This window comes from Achroia grisella, unplaced genomic scaffold, assembly GCF_030625045.1.
Source record: "Achroia grisella isolate CSIRO2021 unplaced genomic scaffold, CSIRO_AGI_Agris_v1 utg109, whole genome shotgun sequence".
Classification (NCBI taxonomy): domain Eukaryota; kingdom Metazoa; phylum Arthropoda; class Insecta; order Lepidoptera; family Pyralidae; genus Achroia; species Achroia grisella.
The window spans coordinates 8,161,520-8,181,130 of NW_026712573.1; the positions used below are offsets into that span (position 1 = coordinate 8,161,520).

General features: G+C 30.0%; 1 protein-coding gene across 2 annotated transcripts in view; it reads left to right on the forward strand.

The window, feature by feature from the left end:
- The first annotated feature begins 1,277 nt into the window (after positions 1–1,277).
- The window catches only part of LOC131844307 (TWiK family of potassium channels protein 9-like), a 283,305-nt gene continuing 264,971 nt past the window's right edge, over positions 1,278–19,611 (forward strand). For both annotated transcript variants that reach the window (XM_059193160.1, XM_059193168.1), the window contains exon 1: positions 1,278–1,528. The gene's annotated coding sequence lies outside the window, so the exon portion shown is untranslated. The remainder of the gene's footprint in view (positions 1,529–19,611) is intronic.

Below are 19,611 nucleotides of genomic sequence, written 5' to 3' on the forward strand. Positions count from 1 at the left end.
TAAATATAAATTATTTGCAATTATTAAAGAAATATTTCAACCTTTGCTATAATTTAAATCCGTGCATCATTCCTTCCGCGTGAGTGTGTAAGAAAATTGTTTGGATTACCATAGTTTTAAATATTTGAAATTTATCAACTTCATTGAAATTTTCAATGCATGTCGAAGACAATAATTATGACCTATATGAAAAACAATATATATATATATAGATATATAATATATAATATAGAATTAATTATATAACGAGATCAGATTAAATATATCTATTTAAAATATAAAATTTAATTATGTTTGTAAGCATTGGAAATCGAATTTTAGTTTCTTGATTAATAAATTTATAACATTAATAACAATGTCATATATTGCTAGTAGTAGTTGGCAATATTGAAAGAAAAATTAAGATTTTGAATATTATTCTTTCAACAGTTCTGATCAAAAATATACTGCAAATTGAGTTAACTATGGTTACTTATTAGTATTTATACTACAGTCTATAGAATACTAAAGTATAGTGTTGACACAACGAATTTATGATCTGGGCGAACTTAGACATCTTTTAGCCACGCAACGCGGCAAGGCACTGGATTCCAGACAAAATAGCAGAAATTTATACATACTGTTAGATTAGCTCATCTCTAGCCATAACTCATGCCCCCGTTAATTTTATTTAATTATACAATTTTCTGAACCAGTCATTACCGCTGAAGTGTCTATTATTCCGTGCGCGTACAGACCTACCATATGTATAACCATCCTTCAGGCTAGATTTTTCCAAAGTCATCAAGTATAGTTGAGTTTTATTGAATCATGATAAATGATAGCATAAAATAAAATGTTTTTTTAGGAGAATGCCTTTTCATTGTACATGTGAACGAGGCTGCAGGCATAGCTTGTATATGTATGAATGTAATAAATATTAGCAGGTGTTGTTCAATAATATAACTCACGTACCTTCTATAGTACAGGCGTTCAAGGCACGTTGCAAACGACTACCGTAAATAGTTACAATTCTATACGTTTTCAGACGCGTCCACGTGTTCCTCATACTGTAAAGTTAACACTTGTATCTATTTTCATCAAGTCTATAATACACATACTCTATATTTAACGCATTAGAGTATAGATGTATTATTCTTTAAAATAAACTTGATTTATTCCTGAAAATACTACGTATGAAAGAGATAGTTCAACCAACCCTCTTTCGTCGGCTGTAGCCACACGACCTACCCCGATTTCAGTCAGGCAGTGTGAAGGGCAAGCTCAAACTGAGAGGACACCTTTTATAACGTCGATGAATTTCTGTAATCTGTTATCGTAAGCGTAGTGTATTGTGTGTGTAGTGATGTTGTAATATATGTGGTTGTGAGTACTACTAACATAGTGAGTGACAATCCGAACAGGATACTCATAAGTACGTGTAATTAATTACTTTACATTAGTCTCGGAAGACATATAAAGTTTTTTAATTAAAAAGTTAAGTGATAAAGACTCCTGTAATACCTAGATATATCAACAGCAGTGAAAGGTAAGTTATGTCTGTTTTAACCTTGCATTTCGGTCCGCGACATCGTAGGGTGGCGGTCGTGAAAGAAAAGGATTTGTGTTACATTAGGTATCTATCTGCTGCTTTCCATTGTAGTTCCATTTAATGCAGATAATGAGTAAAATTTGGATAGATAACGCATAATAATCAATTATCTCAATTAATAAACATAAAAATTATAGGTATACAGTTACTTTATGAACGAAAGTAATTAGATATTAAGGTTCAAATCAAAATATAAAGTGACATTTGTAGAGTATTATAAATTGTCTATTATATCTACATTCTATCATTCTAGTATATCAATTTACTCGTAATTTACACATATCTACTGGACCTGGAACATATGTTAATCATACTAATCCTTTTATAGTAAAACTTATCAAAGTTTATAAAGATATTTGGATATTTGTAACTTAAACACGCTGAAAACCTGGACTGATATTAATAAAATTTGATACACTAACAGACCATACATAAGCTATGTATATATGTATATATATATAAAGATAAATGCCTTTCCTAAATAGAAGCAAAATTCAATTTAAGTCCTTTATTTGGATACCCCTGTCTCCTCTATTTCAGCTGCCAAACTATTAAATGCATAGCTCTATTCCGGTTTAAGGGATATATGGCGTTACTGGTGTCTATCAACTGTGACCCAACTCGTTAGAGATCATATCCTGCAACTAACAGTCCTATCTCCTGATAACGTTGTTATGTACACGGTTTGTAACTGTTGAAAATTTTACAAAATTAGGTAGGTTCCAATCTCCATTTTAATGATAAATAAATGAAATTTAGGAAAAATAAGCAGTTTTAATTTATTTATAACTTATAATGACTATAGGTTAAGCAGTATATTTGTAGAGATTAGTAAATAATCGGTACGCATATCCAATAACAGAATTAGGTATTCAGGTATATTTATACATTTATGAACACTGGAAAGTCACACAAGTCATACAACCGAAACAACTTACAAGCTGTTTGGAGACTGAAATAGGTGAGGCTGAGGTACCCACGCAGATATCTTTTTACAGTCTATCTCTGGTAATATTTCATACTATACTGCATATTTATTTTTAAAGTAGTTGTTTATTTTTGAACCCGCGACTTCGTCCAAGTGTTTTATTTTGTAATATTAACAAAGGTTTCGAAAAAAAGTAGCTTATGAAGTTCCGTCAATATTGTCCAAATGTCAGATGTTAGCAAGAACATACTGACAGACAAAGAGACAAAAATTTTGATTCTTTTATGTAAGTACCATATGTACTTATACTTTCATATGTATTTTCTGATAAGCAGTTAATACGAAATTACAAGCGAACACTTCGATTTTATTTATTTTTATAAAATTCCACTTTGTTTCTTAGTGAAAGAGATTTAGTTACAGGAGTATTGCATTTACCTGGATTTAAGCTTTTTAGGGTTATTCAACCCTTTATATAAAGAATCTAATATCTTACAATTTATCTGATATTTCTACAATATTACGCATACAAAGTTACCTACACAAATTAATCTGTCCTAAATTTTCGCAACACGTGTTTCGTAATTAGTTGTTGGGTGGAGTAGTATATTAATATGACACTCATCTCCATTTTGTAGTAAAATTTAGATTAGAAAGTGACAAATATTTAAGTAACATTAATATGGTATACTACTATTCAATATTTACGATTATTATAACACTAGTTGTATCGCGCGGCACTGCATATCTGAATGAAGATAAAATTCTCATGTCTTAATGCAGAATATGATTTATTTGTGTATTAAATTTCATTCGAATCCATCTAGTAGTTATTGTGTAAAATAGTAACGAATATCCAAACATCTATCCATCCAATCTTTATTAAAATTATGTTATTTTAGTAATATACTTCCTACGGGGAGACTTACTGGGCCGATTTAAAATAATAAATAATAATTATATTAGTGGGATTTTGAGGTCACTTTGACTGGCTTTCATTTATAAGAGTCTACGGAAGAAGTCTATATTTAGCGGGTCCTCTTTGCGTGCAGAAATCATGGTGATGATGAATCCGTTGAATATAACTACCCTTGGTACTCAGTAATTAATCATTATTCTGTAGTGGAAAAGATATATCATAGAATATAGTGCTAAATGTCTGTCCTCTATATATTAAAAACGTTCATCTTTTAGTACTTAGTTATTTAGAATCATATTATAAAAACTGGAGAAAATAATAACCGACAGGGTTTGCTTATAACATTTAATTCTGGCAAAATATACCACAAGAAATGAACATGATGTAATCGTAAATGTTGAATTCCATATATCCCGCGAAATATTCCGCTTACATTGTACCGCCGACAGTTGATAACGCCCCTGACTACTATTACTAGGATAACAATCGTGAAGGTTTATTAATATTATAATTACAACATTTTGTAGCAGTTTAATTTTATTATATAAACATTATCACAAGAGTTAACATAGTAAAATTTAACGCTTCAGGGAGTGTAGGAGCGTCTGAAGTTTGTATTGAGAAATCAATTTGAGTGTTTCTGTAAACTTTAAGCTTGGTATACGAGTATTACCAAATAAGTAATTAGGCCAACCTAACGAGAACGAAGGTTGTATCCAGTTTACATGGAAGGAAAATCTTATTTACATATGTGAGTGTGTTAAAACTGAGTTATTACTTGATTGCTACTAATGTAACGGAATATACTTCAGATGTGTCATGTCATTTATAGTTTTAATCAAATTTTTATTATTATTGAAGCTATATGCGTAATTCTTTTTGGTTTTATTTACTGTTTTTATTTTACATTCTGTGATATGATTTGAGTATAGAATGGCCAAGACTTTTTTTTTATTTTCTTTAATCTGTGCCTGTTTAGGTATAGTCCTGTACATCAAGGTACCTAGTTGAATATTCATTGATAACAAATATATAAGTAATAATTAAATTATCTATATGTATAGTCATGTGTCTTTGTCTTCTAAATAATACTAAAGAATATTTTACTTGCCAATTTATATATATATATATAAAATATATATAATCGTCCGTCAATAATATAGCATTATGTTATATTACCAGGTGTATAGTTGACGGAAACCACTATATGTCAAGTAGGAAATCATCTTGTTTGCCATTTTATATACAGAATTAAGAATTAGCTTTGAGCAGAAATTTTGCCACATCAGTTTATCTGTAGCGAAATTTGAAAAGTTAGCCGAGTTAAAAAGTAATTATAAGCACCTAATAACATTTCCTACTTATATGTTTTACTGAGTTAGGGTATTTCCGTCGCGTAGAATTCATCATTTTTAGTAATTAGTCTGAGAGCGTAACTCTGTTCATATCTGCTTCCCCGTATTTCATTTTATAAGTTATGGTATAGATTAAAGGGTAATCCAATGCCAAACAAGCTGACAGCCCAACTCGCAGACATCACCTGACACCAGCAATATCACTCATGCATTGCCATTCCTGAGGATTCATACGTCATTATTCTTATTCTGTAATTTTATTTGGCTCATCTGCACACTATAAGCACAAAACAGCTTCGAAAGATGCTTGGCAGTTGACATAGGTGAGACCAAGGTAATCACGCAGAAGACTTTTTATAGTCCAGCTCTTGTAAATGAGGTATAGCAATGACATTACAGATATATAATATCTTATTTGCCACCTACTTGGTATAAAAAAAAATATTAGAAGGAGGATGCACAGTTAGAGGCAAAGATTGCTATCAGGTGTGTCGTCAGTTTATAGAATTAGACCGGCTCCCTGCCAGCACCGGCCCACGTAGTAGCAATGGACCTCTCGTATAAGCAAAATGTAGTCTTTGTTTGAGTTTTATATTCGAGCGTAATGCTCATCCATACCGAGAATCCATCCATCCGAGAATTTTGATATAATCAATTGTTGTTTTGTAAATGAAACAATGTGCATTTGTCAATATAGCAAATGTATACTATGATTATATTATTACACTATTGTTATAGTTATTATAAATTTTAATATTCATCTATACTAATATTACAGCCTGCGAGGATGATGAGATTTTATTATGATTGATGTAAACTTCGGATCCGCTGTATTTAATAAATTCGTTCACCGTTTGTTAGGTACACATTCTCAAAGTGATATAGACTACAACTAAACTTCTAAACGACTAAACTTCTAGAATTACAATTGTTTTAATTACTTATTTTCATCCGGAAGAAGTCGGGGCCGCTAGTTTATAGTAATAACAAAACAATAGCGTAATCAATTTATAATAGTTAAGTCTTTTAGCATACGTTTTGCTACTTTATTGCACGTAAGTAGTTAGCGAATATTCATGGACATATCGAAAATACAATTGTATGTTGTTTACTAAGCGTCGACCGATGGTTTTGTTTTAATTGAATCATTATAGAGTTCCATATTGTTGACTATTCAATAGGTATTTTATGTTTGACCATTGTATTTTCATTAATTTATATTTAGGTTTTATGTTATTTGCTTTGTAATAGCTTAACGGCTTTATTTGTTAATGTAGGTAGTATTTTGAATAGCAATTATTCTGGTTTTGTTTGTTTTCAATCTGCTATTTATTTTAGTTGAGGAAAGCAAGTAGTGCAAAGTTGGTATCTTAATTGAGCAAATATAACGGGATATTTGCTGTGATTATGTTTATTATTAGCTCCTGATATTTCAAAATTGCTCCCTATATAAGATTGACTTATATTAGACTTGACTTATATGCTGTATGTAATAAAAATACATAATCATGGTAATTACGTCGCCGTATAATGTGTATAAATTTTAACAAAACTTAAAATGTACGAAACAAAGTAGCTGTGCTATTATTCTATAGATACATTTTTTAAGGGATTAGAATATAAGACAAGTATAATGCCTCACAATTGAAATGTACCACATATATTACGTCTTCATGTGACGTGCATAGTGCCACTCAGGTACCTATTGTTATTCCAGAATTTTAAGATGTCACAGTGTATCTACTCTGTCATTCATCGGCATATGTTATTCAATCATTAACTATGCATTAAATTGTACAATATGATATCGATGGATATTTTGGATATACCTCTTTATCAATTAACAAAATGTAGGTATTTATTAAGGAATAGATGTTTAATAAAGCTTTTTAATGTGTAAACGATTATTTAGCAGACGACCTTGTATACAATAAGATACAGACAAGAGATTTTATATTTTAAATATGTTAGACATTTACACTACTTAAATGCTATTTAATATTTAAAGTTAGGAATTGTCTAAAAAAGACTATACCAATTGAGTGTCTTGCCAGTTCTTTAGCCAGCCAAATTGGACGATTGACATAGTAATAAGAAATATGACATGTACAAGAAGCTGAAAGGTCCAATGTTAATAAATAATTTTGAGTTTTGTACGTAGAAGTCGATAAATACATCAGGAGCTACAACCTGTAAATAATTTCAAGGTGTTTGTTAAATATATACTATAAAGCGTGTTTGATAGTGCAGTTACCTATTTCGTCTAAGTTGTACAGCGAGAAGCTTTACCTCATCAAACCAAAGTACCAAATACTTCGTCGTTAACTTGCGCTCGTAAACTTCCATCTGGTGTGGTTACTATGAAGTTTTTTAATCCTATTAAGTTACACCTTAACGTGATTAATTAAGTTTTTAAATTTAAAGTGTTTTACTTATATTTGTGACTTATAAAATATAAACATAACATTTTATAAAATCTATTTTACACCATACTCATAACGTCTCAGGATGCGTATTTTCATTTTCTTCATAGGGTATCAAGTGTAGAGAAGTCTTGTGTTGTCTTACAGTAGGACAAAAAGAAGTTCTTACGGTAACAAGAGGCGTTCTTCAGAAGATGGACATATTTTATAAATAAGATTAGTTTAAATATATGTTACAAGTAGTTAAGGTATTGTTTAAAACCTGAACTAAAAAATATACCGCAGACCACACCGTTATCATTTTTGTCATCTACAAACCAGAACTCTGTTGAGTTTGCTTATTCTTTAATGCGTCTAACTGTATTATTATATTTCACTTTATGTTACGTATTTACCTGTCTTGCTATTCACCAACTTGACAATGACACGTCGCTCGCTCTGTCGGTGTCTACCATTATTGTAAACTTGAAGTAATTATAGCAATATCTTACACCACCCGTAAAACTTTCTCCTTCGAAACATTACCGCTAACAACAGATATGTAAACAATATTAGCATGAAACCAAGAGTCATTTCTGAAGCGGCGCCGAGCCGAGATAAATTAAGATTAATAACTTGGTTTACTTTGCATAATAAGTGTATCGGTAATAGGTGAATGTGGAATAAGGTGTTTCCTTCGACTGTATTTTGCGATAATTAAGGATTTTGTTCGTCATTAAATTACTGTCAAAACAATACGAAACGTTTAATCTTTTGATAAAAGAGAAAGCTATCAAAACATATTTAGAATTGGTTACGATATACCGTATTTTGTACAAAGAAAAAAACACGAGAGCTTTTCTTAAAATGGTTACAACTAACCTTAGTACAATAGAAAACACAACATACCCCAATATCAATTTCAGAAGGTAACCAGTTTCAATATGCTACAATTAGACGGTACTAATTATATACATTTTGAAATGGATATGCAGCTTTTACAATACAACTCGCTAATGAAACAATAACAAAATATTAATTATAAAATAAATTATACGTAGTCCATGTAATTGTCCAGGGTTGAGAAGACTGACAACCGCATATCATAAGGGATAATGTTATCATTAAAAACTTGTGGAAATATTTTAGACAGCACAAAACGTAGATTACTTTCGTATCCTTTAAAAATAATTACCAGGGCAAAATACAAGGGTATGTGTAATTAATTATGACACACATTTTGAATAGGTATTTGGGATACGAGTAGAAGTAATTAAAATGTTTTAAAAGTATACTTCCTTTAAAAACATCATATGTTAGCGGAATTATAGTATTGTTTTCATTATTTTATTGAAATGACTGAATAGACATTAGTATATAGATGATAAAATGCCACTTTAAGCTAAATATGATTTTGTATATTTTCTAAATCTATAGTTCTATTCAAGTATATAGTACAGGACATTAATTTTTATATTCAGCTTGATTGCCTTTAAAGTTACTATAAAAATACGTCCCGACACTGATTTTCACAGTTTAATAAATTAAAGTAGTCGAAGATTTGATTTAGTGATTGAAACAAATATCAAGAGTAAAGTAAAACGTAAAGTGAACAACGTAAAGTGATTGAACGAACGTGACTGGAATTGTAAGAACGTGATCGAGAAAGATGTACGATGAGAAATAATGAGTCACAAAGGAAAAAGATAGCTCATATAAACCGTAATTATACTTATTAATAATTTATTAGTTCCATTAAATATATTTTTATAAAAAATATTATTTTATTTGGTAAGCAAACAGTTATGCGTAAAATAAAAAAGAAACGGCTTTTACATTAGTACGTATGAATTAAAAACACTGAAATCAATAGTGGCGTATGTGTAGAATACCCATGTACATTTTTTCAGAATATAAACCTTATTTCAAAACATATATTTCATTTGAACTTCTTTTAAATAAGGGCAAAAATAAATCAATATTTCATTTCAATTTAATTATAATTTTGTGTAAAAATACTTGATATAAATTAATTAGACCTTGACAATCGACACTTACTACTATGAATTTAATGTGGATAATTAAAAAGTATATGTTGTTACATAGGTAATAAATAACATGTAATTTTTAAAGGAAGGATAATGTGCAACTGGTCAGCACACTTAATTGTGGGTATTTGCTTGATCTGACATTTGTCAAAATTAAAGGTAAATGAAACAAGACATGAAACATATAATAATTTTTTTGTGACCGATTATTAAATTATTGATCCTCTAATGAATTGAAATTGAATCATATAATAATTGTTATAAAAGTAAAACTAAATCATAGTGATTTTTGTTAGGTCAATGAAGTAAATTTTTGTATATAGAAATTATGCATATTATAGATTATTATTTACATTATGTAACCTTTTTATATTCGTTTTATGTGAAACTGACAGAATTTAACCAGCAAAGATTAATGATTTCGTTAGCTTTACGTCGCAACAAATCTTATAACAGCCATAATGTCTTGATTAATATGGAGCCCGGAAATTTAATTAATTAAGCCGTGTGTCTGTGTACACTTTCCTTTGGCTCGTGATTACAAATATCTTTTCGTATAGAATTAAATATTGTGTCTGTACAAACACCTGCGTGTGGAGCATAACAGGATTATGTAAATTCGTATCTTTGTTCAGTATTTAGTCAAGGTTAGTCTGCGACAACGTTTTTAAGGTTTTTTAAATAATATATTATTACAATGTCTGAGGGTGTTATTGGTATAAAGTATTAAAATTAAAATTTGAAGTCGAAAATTACTCCCTGTATTAGGGATTCGACCTATGTCTCTCTTTATCTATAGCTAATTATTTTACTGCGTTCTGTATTTAAAGGTGAGATAAGGTAGTGAACAGGATACAGTGGCATGCCTTAGTTCTTAGGAATGGTAAATCTTGAGATCAGTGCTTAGGTATAACGGGTGGTACATGACACATGTTTTGCGTGGTGCTATTCGTAGGTAACTGTTACCACTAAATATTAAAGGGTATATCGTTAATCCATTTATTGTTGCAGAATATAAAAGTATCACATTTTATAAGAATAACATATAAAATTTATGTCCAAACTCTAATAAAACGTTATTATTTTTTTATCAAACTCAAATGCATTTCACTTAATGTATTTAAATCGATTTATACATCTTAAATCCCTATAAGACATTGAAATGATTCAGTAAATCTGCGTTACCTTGAAAGAAATTCCGCGGTATCCAATCAGTGAATTTATAGGTTTTCATTTCCATCACCGCGCCCCCTCCACGCAGACTTAACTTAATCCGCAATTTTCTGCTCCCACGTTTTTAGAGCTTTTTATTATACTTGTGTTTTTAGGTTATCAGTTTGAAACGACCGCATTGGGCAGAGTCGAGTTATTTATTTTTCGCTAGACTTTCACAGTGTTTATGTTTATGACTTATACCTCATTTGCAGTCATCATACTATCTTTCTTTCATCGTGCATTGCTATACATTCTAGGGTATACAGACATAATGCAACGCATAAAGGGTAGTAGGGGAGGATGGGGGTATTGCGGACGATTAAGCAGCATTAAAAATAAAATTCATACTATTAATAATAATCAGTATGTCTTTACTAATTATTAAACTATAGTTATATACCTATAAAATCGACATTAATTATTTTAAGATATCAATCAACATTTATTAAATTTCAATATTGGCATTGCTTGACAGCGTTAGGTATGACGCTACTTTCCATCACGTGGACTGACATTAGTTTTTTATTACAATTACTTAAAAAAAGTAAATAGACCGTACTATATACTATTGTCGATTGGACCTGTCTCAACAGCATCCATTAAATACGTAGAAGAATATCCAGGTCACTGCTTCATCTCTCAGGGTCCATTTATATCTACGTCAGCATCTACGAGGATATTACTTGACAACCTTTCTTCTGATATAAAGAAACCTTTTATTTTAACAACGACATTTAAAAGTTGGTACTATTCTTTACAAATTTTCACAGTTAGCTGAACCCTTGAGGAACAATGTATAAAGTAAAAGAAAAAAAGAATGAAAGAAAACTGCATATTATCTTTGCAAAATATTGTTAACTACATATTATTTTTTGGTAATAGACCATGAAATTTATATTAAAAAAAACGTAATTGAGAATTCTATATGCTTGCGCTATTATTATTATTATTATTATTATATACCTATTTCCCTATTTTATAGGATGAAATATCAATTCAGTACTATATCTGGAATTAAAAATATTTCTTTTTAGTCGAAAGTATCGTTCTTGTGATTAATTTACTAGATTAAAGATGGCCACCTCTAACACAGTCGCTTAGAATGTTTCTATTTCTCCAGTAATTAGTATAGTAGTATTTGGTTCATAATTCATAGCAATACTGACAATATTTTGTGAAATTTGTTAACATTGGTGCAGCATATTATCAGAGGAAGGAGGGTTTCGGAAAGACATTATTTACTTTTAAAATCCAGTATATACGGTAGGTATACTGAACATTTTAAACTTATATAGTTTAAAGAACCTCCTTAATTAAAAACCTCTATTACATTAAAAGTCTTGTTCGTGTGTAAAAATATAAAATATGTACCTATTAACATAGTCCATTATGCAGATAGACTATTTAGGGAAAATGCATCACAACAAAACCTTGAAAATGTTCTTCCATTACCAACCAAATTATGAATAAAGATTATAAAAACATTTAGGAATACACTGTAGCGGTTGAAGTTAATGCGTTCATTCAAATTAAGCTGTATTTAAAATTCAAATTGTGTTTAACAGTAAATCATTCAATAACAGACTTAAAATAAAACTTTTAACATGAAATATTTAAGTTAGAGAATATTTTGTTAGAGTTAAATAAGAATATGCGATGGGGAAGTCATACTAAATATATTAAACTAAAGTACATATATATGACAATTTCAGGTATATTTCATTGTTTAACCGTTGTGCTAATACTCGCAAATGAAAAAAAGGTAATAAATGGAATCGCTCGTTAAAGGAAAACTAATAATAAATGAATATCGTCGCTGCATAAAAATGTATATATAACTGTTTTGTTTCGAGTCGATTTTAATGTTGATAAATTAACTTACGCGTCGCATTCAGGTAAATTGAGGTAGGTATATTCAATACCTACCTCAATTTAATAGGTATTGGTTCCTAAACTTCGAAGATATAGAACGGAACCCAATAACGATCATAGTACGAATGTGTAAATTGAGTCATTAGGGCCATTACCTTCTAAAGTGCCTTACTATAGATATAAGATAACCGGTGTACTCTTTATATATAATAAGAGAAATAAGAACTGTGTTTTATTGTTGAATAACAACTAATAAAAAAATTAATGCTGATCTATCTTCTGGAACGAGAATCGTCGAAGATTGATGAAGTTGCCGTCTAAAAATACAATAAAACATAGTTACCTATAGTCGTATATATATATATCCATATGTATATATATATATCCATATACATATAATAAAACTGAAGAGGTCGAATTTCTGTACACAGAAAAAAACCGCCAAAAACCGAGTCAGAAGGATATTAGAAATGAAATGTGTAGAACACATTTAGATTTTTAAAATTAGTAATTTTTAATATTAATAATAAATCCCTCAGTTTAAACTAAAACAATGTGTTTTAATATATTATTTAAAGTGTCATTTTGCTTCGGTTTTTTTGCAAAGTTCCTGATATATCGTTTTTTGGAATAATAATCATATACGTTTGGTTATTTTTTCCGTATTTTAAGTTGAAAGGGCCATGAGTATTACATATACTTACTTCAAGTCTGGTATAAAAACGTAAGTTTTAAGATAGGTTACTATTAGGAGGCTGATTCGCCATACTTAAATCTACCTCTTACTTATATCTTACTCATAGTAAGACCCCTTTGTACGTTTGTGTTCGTCTAATTTTTGTAAAAAGGGATATTTCTTTAAATTAAATTAAAGTAAAATATGTATATGTCCATATACACCATAGGGAAGGTATATCTATCACTTGTCTAGTGCTTAGGTATACTGTCAGCTTAGTTTAGAAGTTTATTATTAATTATTGGATTAATTTAGGCTTTTATGGCAACTTTAATACAAAATAAGCCTGTCCATATCCTGAAACACTACAAATAGCTTTTTATTAAGAATTTGATAAAAATAGTTTTATGAACCCCAGTTTGTTCGGTGCTTAAGTAATTATACGGACGCTTTTAAAAAGAGCTTTTCATTTATCTTGAAAGGAAATTTGATTGCCTTAATTTTAAACATTCCCAAAAGCCTCTGAGATTGAAGTATTAATTTGAAACGATTATTAGTTTTGAGATTTTATAGGACTTCGATCGATAATGGCCTGGATAAAAGAAAGCCCATTTATATCTACCCATGGGGATGTCTGGATTAGGATTAGTAGGTTGAGGGTGTCGTTAATATAACATTATCTTTTCTAAACTGTAGCGTTATTTAATTATTAACTATTTTGTGTGGATTCTGTACCCGGTAATAAGGTTCTAGTTCCCGCGGGATTTTTGGAAAATCCTTAATGTTCACGTACTTATGTTATACAAGCTAAAGCAAAAAATGTTTAATATATACAATATTCGTGATGAAAAAGAAGACATGTTATCTTTTATGCCGGCAGGTAACATCTAGTTTTAATATAAAGTGAGTATGGTAAGATATATTACTGTTTAAATTTTAATATGTAATAGTTACCATCCTAATTTTAATTTCACTAGTGGGGATTGTAATTCATCACGATTTGACTGATTAACGTTGGTAGCCAACAAGCAAAATGACATCACAGGTGCTACCGCATTACTCCTTTCAGTTAGAGATTGAAATCTTTAATTACTCTGTTTGTAATTATGGATATTTCAATTATTTTTTCTTAAGGAAAAAATACACTATAAAATTTTGATGAAGACAAACCAGTGTGGAATTTTAAAATGTAGTAATTGATACTCGGTACTTTAAATTCTTTGGAGATACAAAATAATATACATAGTTCAATAATAAAAATATAAAATAAAATAATATACAAAATTTCCATGTTCATTGTACGTTTGTTGGTTTATTCTGATTAATATCTACTTAATTTTTGTATTATACTTACTGTTACCCGCAACTTCGTCAATGTTTTAGGATAAAATAATGCCTATCCATCCTCGTGATACATTCTAAATAAACATCTGTATGTATAAAATATATATTACCATAATGTACTTGTATTTACCTATAGGAGACAAAGAAAAATTGTGCGACACCTTTAGCGTACATATATGTGAATATTGCTTATAAGATAGTGCCTCAATCTATCCATCTTTGTCAGTTTCCATATGCCTGCGTCTGCCTGATATTCTTGTCTGATATTTTGATGAAAGAAAATGTCCGTGTAAATATAAGGAAAGACAAGTTGTATGGTAAGCTTGCTCATATCTAATACGAATAAATTAGCAAGAACTTGTCTTAAATCATAAAAACTTAGTGGACGAAGGACGACAGAAAACTATAGATCTAGAACGGTACTGTATAAGTGTAGATATTCACTGCATAGAACATATATATATATATATATATATATATATATATATATATATATATATATATATATATATATATATATATATATATATATATAATAAATCAAAATTTCTTCATTAGGTAGGCACATGAATTCAGGTTACTTAGGTACTAAGACACTTTATTGATTCCTTATGTAAATGTGTATAGTAAGTACCACCAAAATACATATATTGTGACCGAAGCTAATTATGATGTAAGTACCTAACTTTACCGTATAAAAGGTACGTAGTTATTAATTACGTATATATTGCATCTGTTTATGTACACAAAAATTCTACATATTACAGAGATTTACTGGACGATGTAGTCCCTCAGTTCTATATTTAAAAAATGTCATGTAGTCAGTTATTGCTATCTCTTGGACATAAAATATTTTTTTACTCGTATACAGTAAACATTACTGGGCAGTTTGGGCTTGTTTCCCAAGCCCATAACCATAAATAAGGTTCAAACGTACAAAATGGAAAAAATTGACAGCTGTTTAAATAACAGGACACAGTAATATTTGTTTTTTTTTTTCAGATCGATTCATTCAGATTATATTCTCATTTTAGATTAAAAGTAAAAAAAAAGTGTACATTAAATCTAATAGTTTTCTTTAAAGATGTTTTAGATACCTAAAATTAGTAACTATGAAACCTAACCTGATTAAATGAATGATATTACCTATAATATTATTAAAAGTTGACGATTGGCACAATTTTTTCTAAATTCCAAATAAGAGTATTGAATAACGAAAGAAAGAATAAATAAAAAACATCTGTGAGTGCGTCACAGATATAAACAAAACTCTGTTAGCATTTTGAAATCGCCATGTTATTTAACTATTACTATACCGCTAAAATAATGTAAGTTTTGTAAAACGGTAGGTATATCTACAGATATGGTCTGTATAAAATAGTTTACAGTGATCTTGACTAATTACATTTGAAACTCTTTAAACTCTTAGTTAAAAGAGTTTCAAATGTAATTAGTTAAGACAGAAGGGTTCTTACTTTAACACCAAAATATAACATTTTAATTGACTACAATTTCCAACCCTTATTTTTATTTTGTTTAAAGCGGATTTTCTGCTTTACAAAAGTAACCTATATTCAAAAGATTCTATTTCTAACCCCAGCGTTGAAAAATCAGTCTATATAGGAAGATTGACGGAAGCGGAAAAGTGTCAATTGTTGGATAGAATTCGAGCTTCGAATTAGAAATTTCCGTTTTGTCAGCTTAGGACAGATAATAGTGTCCTATTTGTTTTATGGGCTCGGCAGTAAAATATCGTCATTCAGACGAAAAAGACATAATGCGGGATCTTAATCTTTATGTCACACATCTATTCTTCGATTTAGGATAGTCATTTTGGTGGTACATTTGATTTCGTTTACTATACTTTATTGTTGAAATGTCTGCAGTGGGTATAATAGGAAATAGATTTATTTATGTACTATAATTTGAACGTACTACATCAATAGATTTCTTCATAGATTCATATTCCTTAAAGGTTTCTTTAAGTAATATGAATCATTTTAAAATTTCTTTAATTATTCATCACAACTTATTTCATGATTTAAAAAATAATTCTGCGTTGAACTGAATAAAACTCTATAAGAGTATGTATAAATACTAATTTACACTGATTTTCACTGGCTCAATACTGCTGCTAGTCGCTATGTATAATAATCTATAGGCTTCACAAATTTCTTATCAGATGGATAACAAATCTGTTTATTATATGAATCGTAATATTATGTTATACAAAGGCCACATGTAATTATTTGCGTGCCAGGTTAAAACAAAATGAATACAATTATGATCTTCGTAAAGTTCTTCGAAATACGAAATTGATCTAACTTATATCAGCCAATTTCAAAAAGGAGGAGATGCTTAACGTTGCTACTTTTTTAGTGTTATTGCTCGTTTCGTCAATTGTATATTACCCAATTAGGGAAAACTCGTGCGTATTTAACACAGTCAATTTTGTTATTATTAAAATCTATTGAATTATATAGCATAATTATGAATCCCTTATCTTTATCCTATTATTTGGGGTCACCGCTTCTTCTATCCCTGGCACGCGGCATATCGTAGCCCAATCTTCAATGCATGTCATCTTCCACACAGTCCATCTGTAAAGATATCAAACAATACTGAAATCTACATTTTATAAATCTCACGTCATTACTTTTTAAAATATCTATAAAATTTCAGCTACAGTAGAATCGAAACAATACTCTGTTTCACGATTATTGTAGTATCTCAGTTAAGCATACGATCTATACGGATCATGGAGTTTTAAGCCGTTTTTATAGACAGATTTAATCGAATACAGTTCAAGCTGCTGCTCTACTCCTATCTCAGTTTTATTTCAATCACACTTAAAGCACTTTCTTTTTTATTACCATGAGACCAACCAGCTGAAACATGATCTGAATTGTTGAACGCATGTTAAAAATAACTGGTTATGTGTGAGTTTGATTCGTATATTTCGAGTTCTGTACATTTTTATTTCAGTTTTCTACAAACGACGCCTGTAGGTAATATAAATAATGTCAGTGAACAAAAAAATAAGTTTCTTGTAATAGTGGCATTGGCCGTGTATTTGATGAATAAATAAAAACTGAAGAACATTGTTTATACCGTAAACAAGAGATAACAACGTTGTTTGTACTGAAAAGTAAGAAAAGATAAATATTTTTTTTATAAAATTGAAATGACACTCAACCTGATATATGGAGTATGTGTTGTGGAATATGTCAGTTTAAACCTTTTCATGGCTGTTAACGATTATATACATTATTTATTTAAACAGGAGCTCATAAATAATATTACAAAATATCTCTTTTATATCAATGTGTATGATAATGTATAATATTATATGCCAACTAATATATTCAAAATGAATTTTATAATTGTTTCATTTTCATGTTTCAGGTAACTCTAAAAGACGATAGCTGTCTAGCGGGACATCTCTTGAAAATAGAAAAAAATACACGTGTTACTCCCGTCACGTACTTGCGTACGGGGACCAGAAAAATCTTGCATCAGGTCTGAAATTGGTAGCAGTAAAGGATAAGCCCCTTGTGCGCGATAAGATCTCCTTGTCTGATAAAGGAATTAAATTACTAGGGCGTGCGTGCAATTACAATCTGTGCCACCTTCGTAGGGCTGTCAGTCCGAGATTGAGTTTCGTTAACACACGCTTACAAACGTCTTGTTGTGTTCCACTCGGTAGCTAACTTACAAAAGTATTATGTTTCCTTATTTTGTAGTCGGACGAGAAATTGTTTAGTAACTTGGCTTAGATTCCTAAAGTTTTCTGAATTAGACACTAGTTAACATTAAAAGAAAATGTGTATTGACTTATATTTCTGGTAAACGGCAATAATAAACTAAAATTATTCGGACAATTAGTGTGGTAGGCTCGCTTTCTGTAATGTAGGATTAAATACCTACCTAGTGATATATAAGGAATTGTGTTCATAATTACGTAATCTTACCTGAGATAATAGTTGTGAAGGCAATATTGTTATACATTATTTCGAGAGAAAAGTATATAGTGTGCATTGGAAACTCTTATTGGGTTGAAGTAGTATTAAAATAAAATGTATCACTCTTATCCCCCTCTCATCCTTTTCATCCCTGGGTTATCGTTAAGCGCAATTACATAGAGTAACAGAACGCAATACACTAATGTAAGAAAAGGAAAACTGGAAATAAAACCCTACACCAAGTAGCACGAGCGGCGTGGTAACTAATATCCTCTTAGGGAGTGAGATCGGAGCCGACTAGTGGGACTTTAATGAGTTATGATGCTGATGATTGTATTAGACACTTATATATAGTTATCGGTACTAATATTATAAATACTAAATTCTGTCTGTCTACTCTTTACCTTTTAACCAATAAATTAATGGATCTTAAGGTAACACACAGACAGATAGACACAGTTTTCTATTAATGATATTACTATGTATAATCTACAGATGTAATTCTCGGTTTTTCGCGTGGGTAGCTCAGTCTCAGCTGTCTAAGCTGGGAAGCATTTTATTTTTTTAAGAAAGTGTTTCAGTTATAGGTAATATGAGGCAGTGAAATTATAGTGTGTCTGAGAACTCCGGAATGGGAACGCAGTGTGTGCTGTTCATGTGTATAAGGACATATAAATGTACATATATAAAACGACCAACTATATCATGTCCAAGACGTATTTATTTGAATATACCTTCTATACATACATTTATTATAAGACTGTATTTATTTATTTGCATTTTTCTCTAGGCTAAAGATTTATTTAAAATTGTTAGCATTATTTTCTTAAGGTATTATGTTATTCTTCATGTGTATGTGACCCATATGTTCCACAATAATATCAGTTACCCTAAGGTTGCCTTAAAAATGCTTTTACCAATAAGGCGGCCTTATAGTATTTATGGATTGATGTTTGAATATAACTATTTTCTTTTACTGTATAATGTACACAAAAGCATATTCTATCTATCTATCTAAAAATAATAAATAACTTAAATAAGTAACAAATTAAATTGTGAACGCGAAAATTAATTAAATAATAAATTAAAGCGGCCGTTAGTTCGGGGGATTACGACGCAGCTGATTAATGAATCGTTAGTGTCTAATTCATTGCCTCACCTCGTTCAGGTGTAGCGGAATTGTATGTCTGAAGACATTGTACATGCATAAGTGCATGTCTAAGCCTAATAGCCTAAGTCTCACTTTCATAATATGTTTGGTTTTATGTTGGAGAATTAGAAATTCTTGTATTAAACGCA